Source organism: Vombatus ursinus, unplaced genomic scaffold, assembly GCF_900497805.2.
Source record: "Vombatus ursinus unplaced genomic scaffold, bare-nosed wombat genome assembly UNPS02009573.1, whole genome shotgun sequence".
Taxonomy (NCBI): Eukaryota; Metazoa; Chordata; class Mammalia; order Diprotodontia; family Vombatidae; genus Vombatus; species Vombatus ursinus.
This window is the reverse complement of record NW_020949351.1, coordinates 1379901-1402930: the sequence shown is the minus strand read 5'-3', so window position 1 is coordinate 1402930 and position 23030 is coordinate 1379901. Positions and strand designations below refer to the sequence as shown.

Below are 23030 nucleotides of genomic sequence, written 5' to 3'. Positions count from 1 at the left end.
ACACTGTAACCCCAGAAATAGAAATAAATCTGGAGAGAGGCCACCTGTGTACTAGGCTTATCTTTTAAGGAGGATTTCAGGGAAAAAATGTGGAATCACAGAATCACAGAGGATGAAAAGGCTTCCATAGAAAGGTTTCAATCTGTACTAATTAATGTGATCTGAGTGCATGTCTTCCATCCCCAATGAAACTGTAAACTCCTTTTAGGTAAGGATTATGTCAGTTTTTGAACGTATTCAATATTGCCCAGCACAATAAATACTTGCTGGTTAGCTTTATCTACTTCACTCATTCAAAAATCATTGATTGAATGCCTGCCAAATGTATAATGCCATTCTAAGCAAAGTGAGCGAGGGAACAGGCATTTGTAAATCCTATCATGTGCTAGGCACTGTGCTAAGCGCTTTACAAATACGGTCTAATTTGATCCTCACAACAACCCCCAGTTGAGGAAACTGAGGTAGTCAGAGGTTAAGTGACTTGCCCAGGGTCACACAGCCAATAAGTGTCTGAGGCTCGATTTTAACTCCGGTCTTCCTGACTCCTAGCCCAGCACTCTATCCACTGTGCCATTTAGATGTTTCTCATTTACATGCTTCTAGGAAAGAAGTAGATACCCAACTCCTCATTTCAAGGATCCTATCATTTTCCTTTCGCTCACAAGGAGTACAAATTCATAGGACCTTCAAAGAATGTTAAATAAAAATGAAAATTATGCCCATCATCACAAATAACTTTAAAAAACGCAACCTCAGTATCTTTATACCTGTTCTTTTAAAATTCAGTGGCAAAACACACCTTCCCTCACATAAAATCTTTCAGGTCTAATAGAGACCATAGCAAAGACTATGGACAGTTCATGGAATTATTAGTGGCTCAAATACTGACAGGAATTACAAAAAGTCAAAGTGTCAAAATGCATTAAGATTCCGACTAAAGGACTGTTCTTGTGTTGTTAATTTGGCAATTAAAATGTTTCGAGACTGGATATAATTATAAAGACAAAGGTAGCTTTGAAACCACAACCAATATTTATTTTATTTTTATTACAGCATCACCACTGACACTACATATTTTATCATGGAAATAAGAGCTACTATTATCATTGTCAGCTGTCTAAACACTTCCTGAAAGCCAAGGTCATAAGCCAACACTAATCCAAAGATAATGCGATATTTAAAAATGCAAAACTGTCCTCAGAGCAACTCCAAAACTCTTCTGACATGATGCATAACAGGTTTTGTTCTGTTTAGACAAAGCCTTTTTGGTGCTAGAATAATTAAAAGAAAAACACATGAGAAATCTGCATTTTAATTTACACTATCATTTTCTTCTGGTACAGTCCTCAAAGACTTTCATTAAATGAAGTAACTCACACTCTGTCCACCCACCCACCCTCATTCTCCATTCTTATTATTCTCAAGCCTTTGAACGGTGTTGCTGGTTGGCATTTTTATGATTAACCTGATAACTCCAATGCAGAGAACTGGTTAGAAACATGATTATTTTTCCCAAAAAAAAAGATGAGTCAAGCGCTCATATCTCAAGGGAAAAATAGTATTTTTCCAATTAAGCTTTTCTCTGAAGGGATAAAAGCATCCAGAGCAAGTTCATATCCAGTGATCTACCTCCTTCTCATGTAATTTCCATAATGGGAGCCAGAAGGAACCTTCTTGTCCTTAACAAAAATAAATACTAAAAATCACTCAAGAATAATTTATGATGTTTATCATCTTCCTATTCTCCTATCCTCAATTTCTATTAAATTGTTTTTCCTACTGCTAGATATCTCAACTTCTTTTCTGCTTTTACCTCCATGAAATGGTCACTTGCTTTGTTCAACTGATCTTCTAAGACGTGTTTTTGTTTCCACAAAAGGTCAAGGCAGAAACATTTAGAAGTCTACTTGAAGCAGTAATAGTGAAGGTCCACAGGCCATCTTGGCAGTTCTCTACAACTGTGCATTTTTCCAGTTCCAAATCACCATTAATATTTTATATGTGACTCCTCAATCACCATCAACCTTCACCATGATATTCTATATTCCGCAAAGATGAACACATTTCAAAGATGCAAAAAGGGATGGTTGATCCTCAGATGACTTTAAATGGTAGGGTCATTAAAATACAATATATCAGTCTGCAAAAATTTGGGAAAGCAATATATTAACTTGCTAGATGCTGAGTGTTATGAAACTAATCCCAGATTTCAATATCATGACTATTACTCTTCATTTGTTTTGCAGAACCATACTCCTACAACAGACTCAAACTGGACTATCTTAACACATAACCACCCTAAACTGAGATGGTGGATTGAAAAAAAACTACAATAAAACAAAACAAAAACAAACAAAGTCAAAACATAGGTATTATTTGGCATCACGGCTCTCCTTCTCCCAGAAGTTTACACACTTGCAGGTACCATGCTTGGGTAATAATTTTAGCAAGTTTGGTGTCCTGTCACTATTAAGTCATAGTGCAAGCATGCATTGCCAACTATATGAACCACCCTCCACTCATCAAAATAAGAATAAGCAAGCCTTATTCTGCATTTAATATTGTCTAAGTGAAAGGGGATGAAGGAGGAGGACCCACATAATGAATGACATTGCCCACTGTTGACATCATATTATCAGAAGCCTTTAATGGGAAATACACAACCCATCATTTCACATCTGTCTAAACTGTTGTAACAGGTCTTTTTGGATATCTGTCATCATCTTCTTAAATGCCGTGATAACTCCTTGACATGGATATAAGCAGAGATGACTGAGCTTTTCCTACACCATACAAAAGGTGAGATTACGTGTCTTTGGTGGTGGGCAAAGTGTTCTGACTGAGAAGTACTGAGACTGACATTTGGATCCTCTCGCATATGTGGCAATTGGAAGAGAAACAAGGAACTGAAATTATGCTAATCTTCTGATTAAAAACATCCCTAACTACTACCCACATTGGAAGCTTAAAACTTTATATCAAGGATCAACCTCCTAAAGGAATAAGTGGTTGCATTCTTTTAGCTTTATTTCAATAAAATGATCAGTGAAAAGTAAACTTAAAACCAGAAGTTTTAAATTTCTTCCTCATAAATATAACAAGCACTCAACCAGTCCCTGCAAGGGTTTTACTCTTGACAACCCAAGTGCAAACAGGATCCTAACTGAGGCATGTTCCCAGAAGACAATTTTTTTCACATTTGTGTTGTTTGTCCCAATATTGGTGTTTTTTCCTCTTTCCACTCCCCACCTCCTACCCCAAACTCCAATGAAGTTACAGATTCTCTAATATCAGCATTCTCTTCTCTGCAGAATACCTCTGAACAGTAGTAAGCACATAGCAAACACTCAATAAAGCCTATTGACTAAGTGCCTGGAAAGTATGTGGTCTCTCATCTAATACAAAGGAAGTAACAGATAAGAAGAGCAAAGATAGAAATGCCCAGGAATCCCTCCGCAAGACAAACTGCTCTCAAGTGTCTGTGCCAACTCTGCCCTAGTGGTAAAGAGAGCCCCCATCCATTTCAGCTAGCTGCAGTTGCTAGTTAAAACTGCTTTTGTTTCACAGCCCACCCACGACTCTTGCTCATGTTCACTTTGTGCTTTGTCGGGAGCGGAGGGTTTTTTAATCACATATGATTTCAAAGGCAGAAGGTGGCCTGAAACAAAATTAATCAATTTCCCACTGTGCCTCGGCCACATGCCTGCTTGGCTGAAGACGAAATCTTTAAATAGCACGGGCAAATTCCCACCAAAATGGAATGTGAGATGAAGCAAGTTGGGAGGAAGCTGTTGTGGGTGTAATTCTTGCAGTTTCCAAGTACAAAGGGTACAAACTTCCAATTGACTCAGCAACAAACAGATAACTTACTAACATTATGACCTAGATGACTGAATTACAACTCATAGTATCTTCATCTTTGGCTCTCCAATTCCTGAATTCCCTACAAAGATTAATTGTTAAGACCTGTTGATGGGAAATATCTGTCATATCCACTTCCTTCCCTCTCACAACTTACATGCCCACCACCCTTGTTAAGGCCCTTATCATCTTTTTCCTGAGTTTCTGTGATACCATCCTATTTGGTCTCTCTACATCTAATTTCATCCTTTTCCAATCCATCTTCCACCCAGGTGTCAAAATAATTTTAAAGCACAAATTTAAACACATCATTCCTTTGTTCAAAAATCTTCAATAGCTCCTCAGTGTCTCCAGGATAAAAATAAAGTCCTTGGCTTGATAGTTAACGACCTGTATCATTTGATTCCAACCTATTTTCTACCATCATTGAATGCATTCCAGTCCAACTAGACTGAGTTGATACCAGAACATATACTATCAACTTCTCCCTCCATGCATTCATCCACTTTGTCACCCTTGCCTAGAATGCCCATCCTCCACATTTCCACCTGTTGGAATCCTTCTTTCTTAACAAAAGAAAAAAGAAAAAAGAAAACCTGACTCAGAATCAGTAAGACCTGGGTTCAAATCAGACCACAGATATTAACTAGCTATATAGGCATTACTAAGTCGTTTATTGTTCCAGAATCTTTAGGTTTACTCATCTACCAAGTAGAGGAGATATATCCACAGTGTCTTTCTTACAGAGTCCCTAAAAACATGTAAGGTTCATATGAGATAATGGATGCAGAATGCTTTGAAAACCTTAAAACTAGATATGTATTAGTTATAATAATTCTGATTATTACTATAATATATTATTAATAACAATATTGATAATTCACAAATGATTAGTTGAATTCTGAACAAGTATCTAAGTGGCAACTCCCAATAACAGGAAATTGTGAACTGATTTCAGAATCATATGTTTTTCCATAAGGGATATCCAATCTGGGTACATCTTCTATGAGGGTATGTATGGAAAAACTAGAAATCATATAGAATGAGAAGGCTTAGAGTTGTGATTTTGCATTTGTGGAGGAGGAACCCACACCAATGGAATCACCATAGAGTATAATAATAATAATGATAACAATAACATTAATACTAATGGCTAGCATTTATATAGTACCTACTACACTTCAGGCACTGTGTTAAGCACTTTACAAATATTATCTCATTTGATCCTCACAACGACCCTGGGAGATAGATACTATTATTATCTTTATTTACAGATGAGGAAACTGAGGCAAATAGGACTATATGACTTGCCCAAGGTTGCTAATATCTAAGGCTGGATTTGAATTCGGGTCTTCTTGATTCCAGCAATCTATCCATTGCATTACCTAACTCACAGAGAAATGATTCCTTATACCAAGCAAAACCAGCCCTCAAGTCCAAATCCAGAGCATTATCATCATGGCCAAGGGGCTGAGTAATTGGGTGCTGTGCCAAAATACCACAAACTAGCAGAAATGCTTGTGATCATGGGTTTGACAGACTGCATCTCTAATCTAGGGGTGAGACTAGTTACATTCAGAGAATCTCACAACTGGAAGGTAGACTATTAATTGAATTTTTCCCCCACAGCAACTCATGAAAGAGTTAAAAATACAAAATGGCCCTAGGTCTAGTGCCAGACCTTCTGATTCCAGATAATAATGATAGTAGAGTGACAGCAAAGAGGATAGAGAATGATGAAAATCACACAATTTTTAGCCCAGCTGTGAACATTAAGTTAACTGTAGGTACTTTCAATGGGGGGCACAATACTAGATGAACTTCATCATGTAAGAAATGGCCCCCAAGTTGCAACAACCCCATTGTTTTAGCCTATGTCTGAAAAAGAGTTTTAGTGGGCTGCAGCTTCGATATTACTCAATAGTATGCTATGGCAGCCAAAACAACAACAACAACAACAACTATCAAGGACTTAGATAGCATTAAGAGAGGCATTGTTAAAAGAAAAAGAGAAGTGATACTCCCACTATTCTCTGCTCTGGTCAGATAACATCTGGAAAACTGTGTTCAGTTCTAAGAATCACATTATAGGAAGGAAACTGATAAAGTTGGTTCTAAATAAATGAATAACCAGTTAAAAGAACAAAATAAAGATGAAAAGGCATTATATATAATTATAACAATTCTAACCTTGGAAAAATGGTAAAACAAACACATTGTCTCTACCAGCATTTCCTAGGAAGCTTTGTATTTTGTTCAGTCATTTCAGTCATGTCTGACTATGACCCCATTTGAGGTTTTCTTGGCAAAGATGCTAGAATGGCTTGCCATTTCCTTCTCCATCTCATTTTATAGATGAGAAAATGGAGGCAAACAGCTAGGAAGTTTCTGAAGCTGAATTTGAACTCAGATCTTCCCAATTCCAGGCCTGGTGTTCAATCCACTGTGCGGCCTAGCTACACCCCTAGGAAGTTTAACTTCTGCAAAGCCACAGTGAAAAGCCCAGAAACTTCCTCTACCACCAAATAGCTGACCTCTGCCAAATGGAAAGATACGGCAGCTAAGGACAACACCATTATAGATCACAAGGTAATCCATAAAACATTATGGAGGAGAAGCACCCACGTAGGGTCCTCTTGCAAAACATCAAATTCATCGCCCAAATCATCAACAAAAACAAAGAATAGGCCATGACCACAGACAGAATGATGTGAAACACAAGAAGAGAATTCCTTTCTGGTTGACATCACCAATTTTTGTTGTGAAGTTAAGAATTTGTTGTTCAGCCAGTAAGGAATTCACCACAGTGGACTGACGTGCAGCTCAAAAGTTCACATCTTATAATATTAACAATATTGCTACTGTCATTGTTATTAGTTTATCTATAGTGATATTATGAAACACTTCACCAAACCCTGTTCACACCATGTTTATAGTGTTCTACTCATCCATTCATAAGCCACTCCATCTAAAAAACAAAATGAAGTTAATTTGACCTGCATTGCTATCTGAGCCTATCCCAACTCCTGCTTTCATTTCTAAGTTCTTATAAAACATCTGTTCAATAATTTTGCCAGCAATACTAACCTGTAGTTTGTCAATCCTATCCATCTGTAAGCCATCGAACTAAACATTTTGAAGTTTGGGACATGGCCCTTCTCTATGAAAATGAACTTTTGAGAAGTCCAGTTACAACTGAATTGTGTTATTCATGTGGCTTTCAACGTTTTCCAAAGAAAAAACACATTGGCAATGAAGATAAAGTATCAGACAAGTGATTCTAGGAGCACATTTGTTAAGTCCTTGTAATGTGTTAAGGAAGTGTGAATCACTGAAAACAAAAAAGAAACAGTCCCTGCACTCAAGAACCTTACATTCTGATAAGGCAGGATATACAATGGATCCACAGAGAAGCAAGTGCAAGATAATTTTAGGATGATGAAAACCACCAATAACCAGAGGAATCAGGAAAGGGTTTTCATAGGAATTGGCACCTCCGTTGAATCTTGAAGGAAGAAAAAGATTCAAGAAGTTGAGAGGAAGAGGGAATGAGTCACAGGAGCAACCTGTGCAGAAGAATAGCCACAGGAAATGAAAGCTGAGTTTGGAAAACATCTAGCTAACCAGTTTTGCTGAAACATAAAGCAGAGGATAGCAGGAGAATGAAATAAACCTGGCAGGTCATCTGGAGCTAGATTGTGTAGGGTTTTAAATGCTAAAAGTCTCTTGATTTCTTTTACTGTAAGCCTTTAAGCGAAAGCTGGATGACTATATGCTGGCTACAGTGTAGAAGGGATTCTTTTTAGGTGTTATTTTTGTTCAGTTGTGTACAACTCTTCGCGACCCCATTTTGGGATTTTCTTGGCAAAGATAGTTGATAGGTTTGCCATTTCCTTCTCCGGCTCCTTTTACAGATGAAGAAACTGAGGCAAACTGGGTTAGGTGACTTGCCCACAGTCACACAACTAGTTAAGTGTCTGAGGCCAGATTTGAATTCATGGAGATAAAGTCTTCCTGATTCTAAGCTCAGTACTCTATCCACTGCACTACCAAGCTATGCTCTTTTCAGGTGTACTTTGGACTAGAAAGCCTCTCACTTGCCTTCCAATTCTGAGATTCTATGATTTGGTCAGGCTGAGTCTAGAGACAATAGGGAGACACTGCAGATTTTTAGGTAGGGGATTGACATGATCAGACCTGTGCCTTAAGATTATTTTTACAGCTATAGGGAAGAAAGTGGAAAAAACTGAAAAGAAAGAGACTAATTAGAAGGTTACTAAAATAGTGTAGGCCAAAAGAGATGAGGTCCTATCCTCAGGTAACATCTGTGTTAAGTGAAGAGTTGGAGACAAAAGTAAAAGATATTGAGGAAGCTAAGAGGTGGATAAGAAAATGGGATATATGTAAGAGATATTATGTTTCTGTTTTTGTTTTTTCTTTTTTTAGTGAGGCAATCGGGGTTAAGTGACTTGCCCAAGGTCACAGTATGAGATATTATGGAGGCTGATTCATTAAGGCTTGTCAACTGACTAGACATGTATGTGGGCTAGGGAAGTCAAGGTTGTCAACCTGAGTGACATGGGAGAATGCTGGTGTCTTCAATAGAAATAAGGAAGTTTGAAGAAAATGAGTCAAGACAAGTAAATTTTTTGCCCTCTTAGACACATTCAATGGAAACTAGTCATCCTGAAAAAGTCTATTGCCCTCAGATGAGACCTTTATTTCCCTTAAAAGTAGCACAGTTATGTCTCCCACATTTCAGGGGGTTGGGGGCAGCACTCCCACAATCTGGTAAATCCACATAAAATTTTTGGCCCTCCTTACCAGAGAATGTCTGATTTTTTTTCTTTTTCTTTTTCTTTTTCTTTTATAGGGTACTTATAGTGTCTTATTGTAAAATTTGGGCTAAGTATTTGGTCATAGCCTCTGTGTCATCTGCTGGCCTTCATGTGTTGTCTGTGACTTCCACAAAACTACCCAAAATTTCCCATTTAATTTCTTATGCCAACCCGTGACATATGGAAACCATAATGGGGAAAGTGGTAACGTGGAAGGGATAACTGCATACTTGTACTACTTCACATAAGTACCCTGAGAAAGGGGCAAAAAGCAAAGAAAGGCCAGAATCGCCTTGCTGGTAGAGTATCTATGCTTTTAGAAGTGTTATGAGAAAGAACTGCAGTTGAAAAGAGAATACTGGTGCTTTGCCAAGCCACTACCTAAGTGGGTTCACATTAGAAAACTGTGTCTTTGGAGTTATAAGGAGCCTTAGAGGTCATCTAGTCTAACCTCTCATTTTACAGATGACTCCCCTAAAGTTTAAGCACTATCAGAGACTGTCAAGTTTCCTTCCTACTGTTACTTGAGAGACTAGGCATGGCCTGGTTAAATGAAGCAAAAAAATAACTTGACATCATAGGCCAAAGTGGAATAGTGCACAGATTATTAGTAAAGTCCTCTGTCTACTACATGTCAGGCTGCTTTTCGCTAGGGTGATAAGTCTGACAACTTTAATCTGCCCATCTATCATGTTTATTATCAATGTGTCAAACTAGGATGTAAGTGTGGCTGAAACAAGCTCTTCGTTCCATTCATTTCCCTTTCAGACTTCTGATTAAATCAAATTGGAACCCTATGTGTGTTGACAGCAGGTTCTGAAGCAGAAACTCCTTGAAGACTGATGCTGGTGACACTGGAGACAGCCTTGGGGCACAAGGTCTGCCCTAAATTGCCAAAGAATTCAATACAATTGTAAATAACATTTGTCTACAACTAACAGATTCCTGCCAAAGTTGACCAAAGTCTGTATTTTAGGAAGAAGACTAAAGCCCGCCTCAGAAGAGTAGTATTTTTTTCTTTTATTTATTTATTTATTTATTTTGATTTATCAACAATCACTTCCATAAGCTTTTGAGTTTTAAATTTGTCTCCCTCTCCCCCCCCGCCTCCCTCCCCAAGATAGCACTCAATCTGATATAGGCTATACATATACATTCCTATTAAATATATTTTCACATTAGTGATGTTGTAAGTAACAATTAGAACCAATAGGAGGAACCACCAGAAAGAGGAAACAAAACACAACAGAAAAAAATAGCAAATAGTATGCTTCAATCTGCATTCAAACTCCATAGTTCTTTCTTTGGATGTGGATAGCATTTTCCATCATGAGGCCTTTGGAAATGTCTTAGATACTTGCATTGCTGAGAAGGACTAAGTCTATCAATATTAGTCATCGCACAATGTGAGTGTTACTGTGTACAATGATCTCTTGGTTCTGCTCACTTCACTCAGCATCAGTCCATAGAAGTCTTTCCAGGTTTTTCTGAAGTCTGCCTGCTCATCATTTCTTATAGCACAATAGTATTCCATTACATTCATATACTACAACTTGTTCAGCCATTCCCCAATTGATGGGCATCCTCTCAATTTCCAATTCTTTACCACCACAAAAAGAACTGCTATAAATATTTTTGTACATGTGGGTCCTTTTCCCATTTGTATAATCTCTTTGGGATACAGCCCTAGAAGTGCTATTGCTGGGTCAACGGATATGCACAGTTTTATAGCTCTTTGGGCATATTTCCAAATTGCTCTCCAAAATGGTTGGATTACTTCACAACTCCACCAACAATGTATTAGTGTTCCAATTTTCCCACATCTTCTCCAACATTTATCATGTTCCTGTTTTGTTATGTTGGTCAATCTGATAGGTGTGATGTGGTACCTCAGAGTTGTTTTGATTTGCATTTCTCTAATCAACAGTGACTTAGAGCATTTTTTCATATGACTACAGATGCCTTTAATTTCTTCATCTGAGAACTGCCTGTTCATATCCTTTGACCATTTATCAATTGGGGAATGACTGTATTCTTATAAATTTGACTCAGTTTTCTATATATTTTAGAAATGAGGCCTTTTTCAGAGACACTGGTTGCAAAAATTCTTTCCCAATTTTCTACTTTCTTTCTAATCTTGGTTGCATTGGCTTTGTTTGTGCAATTTTCCATTTAATGTAATCAAAGTTATTCATTTTGCATTCCGTAATGTTCTCTATCTCCTGTTTGGTCATGAATTCTTCTGTTCTCCATAAATCTGACAGGTAAACTATTCCTTGCTCTCCCAATTTGCTTACAGTATCAGCCTTTATATCTAAATCATGAACTCATTTTAACTTTATTTTGGTATATGGTGTGAGATTTTGGTCTATGCCTAGTTTTTGCCACACTCTTTTTCAGTTTTCCCAGTAGTTTTTTTCAAAGAGTGAGTTCTTATCCCAGATGCTGGGGTCTTTGGGTTTATCAAATAGTAGATTACTACAGTCATTGACTACTGTGTCTTGCATATTTAACCTATTCTACTGATCCACCACTCTGTTTCTTAATTAGTACCAAGTAGTTTTGATGATTGCTGCTTTATAATACAATTTAAGATCTGGAATGGCTAGGCCACCTTCCCCTGCATTTCTTTTCATTTGTTCCCTTGATATTCTGGATATTTGGTTATTCCAAACAAATCTTGTTATTACTTTTTTCTAACACTATAAAATAATTTTGGTAGTTTGATTGTTATGGCACTGAATAAGTAAATTAGCTTAGGTAGAATTGTCATTTTTATTATATTAGCTCTGATGAACAACTACCCATGAGCAACTGATGTTTTTCCAACTACTTAGATCTGACTTTATTTGTGTGAAAAAGTGTTTTGTAATTGTGTTCATAGAGTTCCTGGGTTTGTTAAGAGTAGTATTTTTAAAGAGGCTTACTTGAACTCTATTCATGAATTCCAAGTTCAAAATAACAGTTGAAAAATCAGTCATAGGACTGGAAGAGTCCTCCAGTGACTGGCCGTGCAACCCAGTTGTCTCTTAGCCAAGGTAATTCCAAAGTCATTCCAGTCCTACGGTTATTTTATATTTTGATTTAATTGGTAAAGAAAGTGAAGTCTACCTTTACTAATTTCTCACACTGATTCCATAACAATTAAACTACCTAATTTCAAAATTAGTGGCAATTTCTCTAACTTCTCATTATTGACAGTACTGTGTATGATTAATGTGAGTGAAAGACTATACTACATTTCTATTCCACTCCACACTGGTTTGTTCTGAAAAGAGAATAAAGTTCATACCTTTCCAAAAAGGAATGTTCTTTTTGTGGTTCTCTGTATTAAAGAAAAAAAGTGATACTGGATTAATAACTCTATAAATGTCTGCTGCACTTCACACACACCCCCCAAAAAATCTCAGATGTCAAAAAATTAAATTCTTTATTGCCTTTCATAAAATCAGATAAGGCAACTGAGGTTTTTTTTAATCCTTTATTTTAAACTAAATATTCCACTCAGTAATAAGGCATTAAAAAAAGATATATTCCTGTGGTATTGTTCCTATCCCTGTCAGCCATGGTTTTATTTAGGTGTATGTGCTAATTTTTCATCTTAAGATGTGAAGAGAACATTTAATTAACACTCAAAATGACTTATGTAAAAGAAAATATTAAGAGTTGGAGAACTCTTGTAGCTTTAACTAACAAAAGGCCAATATTTCTTGAAAAGCCAATACTTCCCAATTACCAGTGAAAGCTAATCTCCATTGACAGAAGAAATAGCTTTCTAGAATATAATGGAAAACCCAGCTAAAACATTTGCATTCCCCACATCCCCATCCAAATTAGGTTCCCAATTTACTTGAACTATGTGACTTGGGAACTACATATTAAGCAGAAACAAAACTTTAACTATTTCTTCAGTTCTAATAAAGAAAATCTTCTTCCGAACCAATAAAATAATCATTCTCTAGACTCACCTTTGTGCATTTCAGGAGGAAAAAAAAAGCAAAAGCAAAGCACTAATTTGAAATATCATAATTTTAGCCTTGTATTTCTCTCCCTTATTCCCGAACAACTTGACCCAGCAAAAATAAATATCACACGAGTCAAAATTCCATAGGCAGGCTTGTATGTTGAATCACTGCATGATTCAGTTTTGACCCTGCAGTAAGAGCACTAATTTTAAATGCTGGCAATTAAGCTCTCATACAAAGGAGGTAATCAACAGGAGGCTCTGGGAACAAATCAATATTCTTCACAGAAATACAAAGATGGAGAATTTGGAATAGTCTAATTTCATTTTCACCAGAACCTTATCTCTGCTAAGTCAACACATGTGTGATAGTAACCTTTATACTCTCAGAAGCAATCAAAACAAATACAACAATGACCCCCAAGAAGAGAACAGCAATGGGACAGAGTTGAAATTCCTCTGTCAGACTCAGCAGCAACAGCTCCTGTGGTCTCTCTCAAATGCTCACACTGAAACCACTGAAATGAGGGCAGAGGATTAAATAAAGGAGATCTGATGTTGTCCTTCTGGGTCAAACTAGACTCCCTCTTAAATAAAGCCAAACTAGAGAAATCCATTAACTCATCATCAAAAACTTTCAGGAAAAGGCCCAGATGGATGGTTCTGCAAACAACAATGCAGAAACTTGGACAAGTCACTTTATCTCTGAAAGCCTATTTTTTTCTCATATTCAAAAGAAGGAAGCTGGACTAGATGATCTCTTCTTAGCTGCCTTCTTTCAATTCTAAAGGTTTATGATTCTTTGATTATAAGTGAGACTCTAGAAAAACAGAATGGAAGAAGACATTAAACATTAACAACATTCAGAGAAGTAAAAGTTAGTGGTCTAATGTCATCAATTTGACTTACTTGCTTCCAGTTTATTTTTTGCTACCAACACCATCAAAGTGAAAGAGAAAGAAAGACATGGAACTTTAGAAGATCCTGGGTGACTAGATTATAAAGGAATGCACTCATAGAGAGCTTTAAGGTTGATCATCACAACAACTCTGTGAGGCAGGTACTCATTTAATCCCCCAATTCAAAGATGAGGAAACTGAGGCACAGAAAGGCTTAAGAAATTTGTTCGGGATAACACTATACATCATGCTACATTCCTTCTCTGCATGGATCTTATTGTATCAGAGGTGTGGTATTCTCTACCTTTATCAGGCTCTCCCTTCGATTTCAAATGACCTCATGTCAAGTAGCCTATAAGGTAATTTTACTCAGGCCAAAGTGTTATGACTCAGAAAATAACTTCTTCCCTTGGAGACTCCTATCTTAGTCCCTTTGGATGAGGTTAACCAGAACTACTTCAAAGGACAATAATAGACAGTAATAACTTACTCTGATGGACATATAACCCAAGAGAAAGCAACATAGCAAAAGAGCAATTTGCCTCCCACTACATGCTCTTCTCAGAACTGACCAAGCTTTCTCTGCTTCCATCTTCCTCTTTCCACTTCTGCCTCCATTTCTCCCCAGCTTGTCTACGTCTTGCTATTCTTTTTTGTTTGTTTGTTTGAGGTTTTTTTGGGGTTTTTTTTTTTTTGGTTGGGCAATGGGGTTAAGTGACTTGCCCAGGGTCACACAGCTAGTAAGTGTTTTGTGTTTGAGACTGGATTTGAACTCAGGTCCTCCTGAATCCAGGGCTGGTGCTGTATCCACTGTGCCACCTAGCTGCCCCTATGTCTTGCTATTCTTAACATCTCCCTCTACATACAGCTGTGCAGTATGTTGACAGACAGAGTAATATCGTTATTGACATTATCATAACTCTTGATTTTTAACAATTGAACAACAATAACGCCTTATATTATATAGTGCTTTATAGCTTTCAAAGCACCTTCTTCCTCATCAGGTGTGGGGAACCTGCAGCCTCAAGGCCACATGTGGCCTTCTAGGTCTGTGGGTGCGGCCTTTTGACTGAGTCCAAGTTTTACAGAACAAACCATTTTCTTAAGGGGATTTGTTCTGTGAAGTTTGGATTAAGTCAAAGGGCTGTACTTGAGGACCTAGAGGGCCACACGTGGCTTCAAGGCTGCAGGTTCCCTACTCTTGTCATGCATTATCTTGGTTTATCTTGAGAACAACTCTGTGAGGTATCTAGAAACCCAAGGTTAAGTAGTGGACTGGAACCAAGGATCTACTGACTCATACTCTTTTGTTCTTTCCAATAAGCTAGACTATTGGAACTGGGTGAAGAAGCCCCTCTGGTTTATTGGGCCTTCAGAGAAGTCTTCAGACTACCTGGAGGGAAGGATCTTTTATCAGATTAGAACAAGTCCATCTCTTGAACAGGTTAGCTTAAACCTCCATAAAAAATGGAAAGGCTATTGTTTGGGGTCATGTGCCAAGTGTCAAGGGAAACACCTGAAGCAGAAAGGCTGATCTGGTTTCCCATTATACTCTGATTCTAGTACTCACTTAGCCACATCCTGCCGCCTCTAGCCTTTAGCTCCACTGTGATTAAAGCAATTTTCATCTTCAGCAATCCTGAACAACTCCAGTTCTCCAAGTTTACCAACCCTATATTGAAGACACACAGCAACAAATAATTAAGGAAACTTTCCATATGGTATTCAACAAAATAAAAATGTTTGTTATTTCCTAGAAAAAGAGACCTGCTAATAAGTGGATCTGACAACAAACTGATTTACATCCACTTTGCCACATTGTATTTTTGTCTTCAAAAATGGATTTTTCAGAAAGTGAATTTAGCATTTTAGACCTAATACAAGTATTTGTGAAAACACTAGACAAGTGTTTTGAAAAATGTCTGTAAACATAAGTTAATTTTCCATATAGGACAAGATCCACAATATTCTGGTAAAAATGGTGATGACAGGGATGATTAGGGAGGCAAATATGAATGAAATTGTGACTCAAATAGATGCACAAAATGAACTTGAGAAACCCAAGGCTGGTTTAGCAGGAGCTCCAGTCTGTACAGTATTAGTGGTAAAAAAAAATTATCTTTCTGAGATTCCAAAAAATATTAACATTGGTGACATGAATATAAAAGTGCCAAACCAGCATCCTCATAAGTAAAAAGGCCACTACTCCCAGGTAAAAATCCAGGAAGAAAAAAGTCATCTAGATTTCCACGCAATTGTTTACCAAAAAAAAGAGGAAGAGGAATCTTCTCACCTTCTGCTGTTGGATTGATTTAAGAAAAGGTATTGTATAAAATTGTGTATAAAATCAGTATATTAAGATGAATGTCATTTGTCTTATTCAGTGATTTCTTTTTAGGAAAATTGGTACTCCCCACATAAATTTTTTTTTCCTAAAGCACATCCCTAGGTCATAAAGTGGGCCATCTTGGCTGCTAAAGTATTTAGAAAATATCTTTAAAGTATTTCTTTATTATGTACAACCCAAAATATTGGATATTTTGTGTATTCCATGGAATTCTATGAATGCAGTATTCCTTAACTCTTCCTGTCATTTGTCATAATAATTTAAGAGCTATGCATGTGCATGTGGGTTGCATAAAAATATTCTGGGTTTTTTTTTAAGAAAAATAACTACACTTATTAACTACAAATTAACTATACTTCTGAAGGAAAAAAAATTAGTTGTACAAGTATATAATGTAGTAGTCTAATATGTGTCCAGAAGAAATTGTTTTTGGGGTTGTTGGATTTTTTGAGATACTGAATCATCACTAGCACAGTGCATAAGATGAACATTATCTCCGTGTCAACAAGAAGACCACAGTATGCCTTTCATTCCTTTCACTCATCCCCTTATTTGACCTAGATTAGGCTATGTGCCCAATTGTATTGTTTTCCTCAACCTCCCCTTGATGGCACCCCAAGGAGCGCTGGCTAATGGAAGCAGCCTGAAAACACCCATAGACAGAAGCAGAAGGGGTCAGACAACACTAATGACAGGTTCCACAGTGAAACAGGGTCTACTTTCCCTCATTGCAGTAATGCTGACAGAACCCTTTTAATCCCTAGCCTTTGGGGCTAGCCACACTCCCCTTTAATCTTCAGTCCCTGCTTCAATATTACAGTTCCTTATTACTATACCTCTTCCTATGGGAAAAAGAGTTTGCTTGGTGACAGATACTCTGTAGACAAAATTTCTTAGAGGGCAGGGGGGAAAACAAAACAATTTTTTCCTGAATCAATACCAAAAAAGTTCTGTGGTCATACACTAAGAAATAACATTTTTGTTCTATTCTAAGTGAAAATTGTTACAATTTAATCTACCATAACTTGTTATGAAAAAGTTTACAGATTAAATTGTATTTTAGAAATTTGTTATAAAAATCAAAATATATTCAGGAACACTGATAAAAATATTAATTCATTTCAATTAAAAGGCATTTATTTAATGCTAACTACATGAAAGGCACTAAGTTCAGTGTAAGGGATACAAAGAAAAATGCAGTAAACTCACAAGGAGTTTACATTTTAATGGGAGAATGTGTCACATACACAGACAAGCAAATACAAAGAAATGTCAGGAGAAAGAAAACACTTAGATCTGGGGAAACAGGCAAAGGAATGCTCCCCTTAGGGCAAAGGGAATGGCACCAAGAGTGAGCCCTGAAGAAAGCTAGGCATCCTAAGAGGCAGAGGCAAGGAAGAAGACCATCCCAGGCATAAGAGACAGCCCGTGTGAAAGGATGAAATTAGGAAGATGGCGCTGGCCATAACAAAGAGAAAAGCCTTCTCTGCCTGAGAGATCAGAGGGAAGATGAGAGAATGAGAAATAATGCTGATGAGTTTTGAGTTATGAAGTAGGGGGCTAGCCTCCATTGCTCAGTCAAGAAGAAGACAATGTCCTTTCCTAAGAGGAAAGCAGGAAGGGGGAGTGTCGTGGGCTACTGGAGAAAAGAGAACGTGTGAAGTAGCTGCTGTGACAAAGTTTGGCAAGGTGCTATTTTTTGGTAGCAGAACAAAAAAAGTTTCTTGTTCTTAAAAAAAAAAATAGGTTCAAATCTGACCTGATTGGACTGATACGGAAAGTTAGCCTCATATGATACAGAAAGAGTGCTAAATTTGGGTCAGGAGACCCAGGTTCAAATCCCAGCTAAGCCATTTCCAACATTTGTGACCTTGGTGATATCTTACCTCTCAGCATTTTGGTTTTCCAAGGCTCCATAAAATGAGAGAATTGGATAAGATGGCCTCTAAGGTCCTCTCAAATTTAAATCTATAATTCTATGATGCCCCGATGATTGTTCATTAGCAATTTTTTTCTTTTTAAATTGAGCTGGACATCTCAGTTCTATACCACCTAAACAGATGATACACAAGCAATACAAATTAGTGGATCTATAAGCAACATCAGAAAAGCCAAAAAGAACGTAAAGGGAGAAAATTATTGCATAGGAAAGGTAGGAGAGCTCTAGGATTAACAAAGAAGGGCAAAGGATGGATTCTGGGTGTCAACTACTCATTCTGTGCATATTAAAAGGTTCCTCCTGTCCTCTCTGTTCTCAGTTCTATCACCTTATTAGTCAGGCCTTTGTTAACACATGTCTGAACTATCACAATAGTTACAGAACAAGTCATATCGCCTCTGCTCTCCCCTCCAATGTATTCCGTTGTTGGTGGTGCTGTTCAGTCATTCAGCTGTGTCCAGCTCTTTGTGATCCCGTGGACCATAGCACACCAAGACTGTCCATGGGGTTTTCTTGGCAAAGATACTAGAGTGCTTTGCCATTTCCTTCTCCAGTGGATTAAGGGAAACAAAGGTAAGGTGACTTGTCTGGGGTCACACATCTAGTAAGTGACTGAGACTGTATCTGAACTCAGGTCTCCTCATCCCAGGCCCACAACTCTACCCACTGAGCCACCTAGCTGCCTCCCCAATTCATTCTACAATTCTAAAATAACCTTCTTCTTTACATACATGCCCACTCAAAAATTTCTTCTTTTCTTTTTTTTTAGGCAATTGGGGTTAAGTGACTTACCCAGGGTCACACAGCTAGTACGTGTCAAGTGTTTGGTCTGAGGACAGATTTGAACTTAGGTCCCTCTGACTTCAGGGCCAGTGCTCTATCCACTGTGCCACCTAGCTGCCCCTCCACTCAAAAATTTCCAGTAGCTCCCCATTTTCTGTTAGTAAAGTTCAAACTGAAGGCCCTCCACAGTCTGACACCACCATATCTTCCCAGTGTGATTTCTTATTCATCCCATCCACATTCTCTATACTCCAGACAAACCGGACTATTCGAAGTTCCCTGAACATGGCCTTCGATTCTCCACCTCTGTGTCTTTGCTTACACTACTCTTAGGCCTTGGAGCATTCTTCTTTCTCTTCTCTACCTATTTTATTGCTACCTATCCTTTAAAACACAATTTCAATGCTATAAGAAACCTTCCCGATCCCTGCCTCAACCAGGCAATAACATTTTTCACTGAGACTGGACCAAACACTTACTTTATAACTCCTTTAATATTCTTTCAATCCAATCCAATAAACATTTCTTAAGTACCTACTATGTGCCAGGCACTGAGCTAAGCACTAAGGATACAATTAATAAAAAGAAAGACAGTCCCTGCCCTAAAGGAGTTTACAATCTAATGGGGAGAGACAATACCAAAAAGAGGCAGGAAAGAAGGGATCCACAGTGGGGAATGGGTTGTACCCCATATCAACATTTGAACCCAGATTCAAATCTAGCGTGTCTTCAACTGTATCAGACTCCTCACTAAATGTATGCAAAACGGATGAATTGTTCCATGTGCCTGAGACGGGCAAACCTATAAAGGACACACAATAAAAATGTGAAACACTGTAGTTTTTGCTTTCCCTACCTTTCTCTCTGATATGTGAATCCCTACCGCACACCTCTCCACTCTATCCTGGGTCTGAAAATGCAATCCAACAAACACTCCTGAAACATCTTGGTCCTACCCATCATACCGAATTCTACAAGGAAGAACTCTGAAATCAAAGCACTAAATTTACATTGTTCACATGCTAATGACATGAAATAGATGGAAAGCAAAGATTGGGGTGGGGAGATCATGGAGTGAAAAATGATAAGAATAAGGATTAAAGTAAAACAGAAATGAATCCTTTCACATACACAATGGAGGATAAAAATCAAGACTGATTTTCACAGAAAATTGCTAAAGCTTGGTGCATAAATATGGCAAAGCAATCCAGTGACCGAATGATTTCCCTTTAGAGTTTTTGGAGGATGAAGTTCTCTCTGATGTCAATTAATCTTTTCTATGATTCATGAAGGGCCTGTAAAGGAAATGGTAACTGTAAGGTGAAAAAAAAATTTTTATGAACTTCTACGAATGCAGTGAGTTCAGACTTCCTGCTTTCCTCACAAATTTAGATGTTTACATTTTTACATTTTCTTATACTTATTCTTATTATGTTGAAATATATTAACATTTTAACAACCTAATTCTGTCAACTGTAAAAGTTTGTGGGTAAGATTAGTAAGCAGAGGGTACAGAGGGAGTCACAAAGAGAGGCTAATGTCATAGCCATAAAGAACTGCTTAACAGTTGGGAGAGAGCATTAGGCAACGGAAGAGCGGGTAATTAAATAGCCATTAAGTAACAGGATAAAAATCTGAGCAGAATAATCTGTACAAAGTAGTTATTAAGCCTAGAAAAAAGAATTACTGCTTCTCAACAAAGTGAAGTCACAAAGCAGCAATTCTCAGAATGAAGGTAAAAGATATGTGAGGACGTGACGTGAGGAACTTATGCTGTGTAACGTCTTTCCCGCATCTAACTTCTTAGACATGCAAGAACTGAAAATTAAACTATTACTCAATAATTGGCAGAAGTCAAGAACCTCTATATCTCCCTGCTGCCTCTAGGATAGGCTATGTCCTCTAGAACTACAAATATGCGATGCTTTCAAATCAGTTAGTATTGCTTGCTAACTTCATACGCATATTAAGTACACATAGAATGACAAATTCCAATTATGAAAATGAAGAAACAACTAGGTAGAAAATTAAATACCTTGAATTGCAGTTTCCATCAAAAACTCATTTTGGCTTATTGAATTACTCAATCCTCTTTATGACTGTACATTTATGCCTATCTAATAATTGAAGAGAAATCCATAAGGGAAATATGGACAATACAAAATGGCAGAAAATAACTTTTTACTTGGAGAGCACCACCCTTCTTCTAGTCACTCAGGTTCAAAATCTTAAGTCACCTTTGATTCTTCCTTTTTTCTTATTCTTCATAATCAAACAGTTGCCAAGTTTTGTTCATTAATCTCCACAACATCTCTTGCTTCCATCCCCTTCTTTCAACTCTGATCCACCATCTTTCAGGCCCTCTTCCCCTTATCACCCAAACTATTACAGTAACCTACTAATTGATCTTTCTGTCTCCAGTCTCTCCCCTTCTCCTGCTGCTCCCCTCCACAATCCATCCTTTACATAGCTGTCCAAAATAAGTCTTTCTAAAACATAGGTTTGACCGTAACACTCCAGGTCAAAAACTCAGTTGCTCCCTGTCCCTTCTAAGGACAAGAACCAAATCCTTAGACTGGTGTTCAAATGCCTCCCATAATATGCTTCTCAGTGACCGTTTCAGCTTTCTTTCACATTCTACATTTCAGCCAAAATAAACAGCTACCTTTATCCTAGCTCCATGCATTCAAACAGGTCATCTCCCATACTGAGAATGCTTTCCCTTCTCATCTCTATTAATATCCTTCTCTTCCTTCAAAAAGCTCAGCACAGGGGCCACTTCTCTGGTGGACAATTCCCTAAACCTCCCCACCCCCAAATGAAAGCATCTTCTAGACCTTCCTCAAAATTCTCCTGAAGTGCTTGTCTGAATCTTCTCTTTACCTCCGTTCAACCTCATTTTGTAATATACTTATCTACATACAAGTCTTACAACCTTAAACCCAGTTGGATTTAGGGCCCTGAAGGGAAGGGGTTTGTGTCATGTTTTACCTTTGCATCCCTATTAGTAAACACTTAATAAATATTTCTTCAATGAATGAATGCAAGAATAATTTCTATTTATCTTCAGGATATGTATCAATGCTTAGATTATAATCTATTTGGGGAAAAAAAGAGACCACAATATGAGGCACTATGGTAGAATACACTTGAGGCAGAGTAGCATAGTGGAAAGAGTACTGGATTTGGAACCAGACACCCTGTTCAAATCCCATTTCTGCTTCTTATAATCTGTATGACGTCGGGCAAGTCACTACCCTTTGGGGTCTTGATTTCCTCATCTGCAAAATTAGGGTGTTGGACTAGATGATTTGTAAGATCCTTTCTATCTCTGAACTTTATGATCTTATAATCTCTCAAAGATAATTATGGAATTATCAACTGCCAATATCTTGCTCTAGCCAGCAGTAGGGTAGATGGCAAAATAGCCAGGGTTGATGTCTATATGGGACATGAAGTATAGTTTGGTCTGGTGAAGGCTGGGTACAGCGGGCTGGGTGAGTTTGCAGTCTCAATCAAAACAACTCATTTTTAGGATTAGAGCTCCAAGGCTCCCTTGTTAATTCCTTCCTGGACTTTGGGCTGACATCTGGAGGTCCAGCCAGGGTGCTCTTTTAGGTGGGGAAAAGAGGGTAGGAATATGGTCACAAGAGAGAAGACAGCAAGATGATTAAAATGGAGAACCAGATGGCAGATGAAGCATGATCTGGTATGGTACTGCTAGAGATAATGAACTAGGTAAGTACCTAGGTAAGGTACTTACTAATCAGGACAGTTCAGTCCTGCGTGTGTGTGAACAATGATACTAGTCACTCTTATTCTATAGATGATAATACGTAAACTATAGAAGTTACTAACTAGATTTAAGAAAAATTTATTACCCTATCATTAAATCATTCTCTCAAGATAGCAACAGATGCACAAGTGATTTATTCATATTATAGATGCTATTGATTGCCTCAAATCTGAAATTTTTCTCTTCTGTAAATCAGCCCAATCTCTTCTGCAATCTTTGGGTATACATCAAAAGTGGTTGTATAGAACCAGGAGAATATTGTACACAGTAAGAGCAACAACGTATGATGATCAACTATGATTGACTTAGCTCTTCTCAGCAATACAATAATCCAAGACAATTTCACAAGACTCATGATGGAAAATGCTATCCATATCCAGAGAAAGAACTATGGAGTCTGAATGCAGATTAAAGCATACTATTTTCACTGTTTTTTGTTTTTTTGTGGCTTTTTCCTTTTGTTCTGTTTCTTCTTTCACAATATGACTAATGTGGAAATATGCTTGCCATCTTGGGAAGGAGGGCTGGGAGGGGGGAAGGAGAAAAAATTTGGAACTGAAAATCTTATAAAAAATGAATGCTGAAGACTATCTTTACATGTAA

General features: G+C 37.7%; 1 protein-coding gene and 1 pseudogene across 6 annotated transcripts in view; one reads left to right on the top strand and one right to left on the bottom strand.

Annotated features, from left to right (window-relative positions):
- Nucleotides 1-15756, top strand: part of LOC114035968 — a 29675-nt pseudogene extending 13919 nt beyond the window's left edge.
- The window catches only part of LDLRAD4 (low density lipoprotein receptor class A domain containing 4), a 589056-nt gene that overhangs the window by 392596 nt on the left and 173430 nt on the right, over nt 1-23030 (bottom strand). For 3 of the 6 annotated variants that reach the window (XM_027852450.1, XM_027852454.1, XM_027852452.1), the window contains one exon: nt 11992-12024. The exons of 2 other annotated variants lie outside the window; for them this stretch is intronic. The gene's annotated coding sequence lies outside the window, so the exon portion shown is untranslated. Of the gene's footprint in view, nt 1-11991; nt 12025-15132; nt 15235-23030 lie in introns of all 6 variants that reach the window. One more of the 6 variants, XM_027852456.1, reaches the window with a different exon arrangement.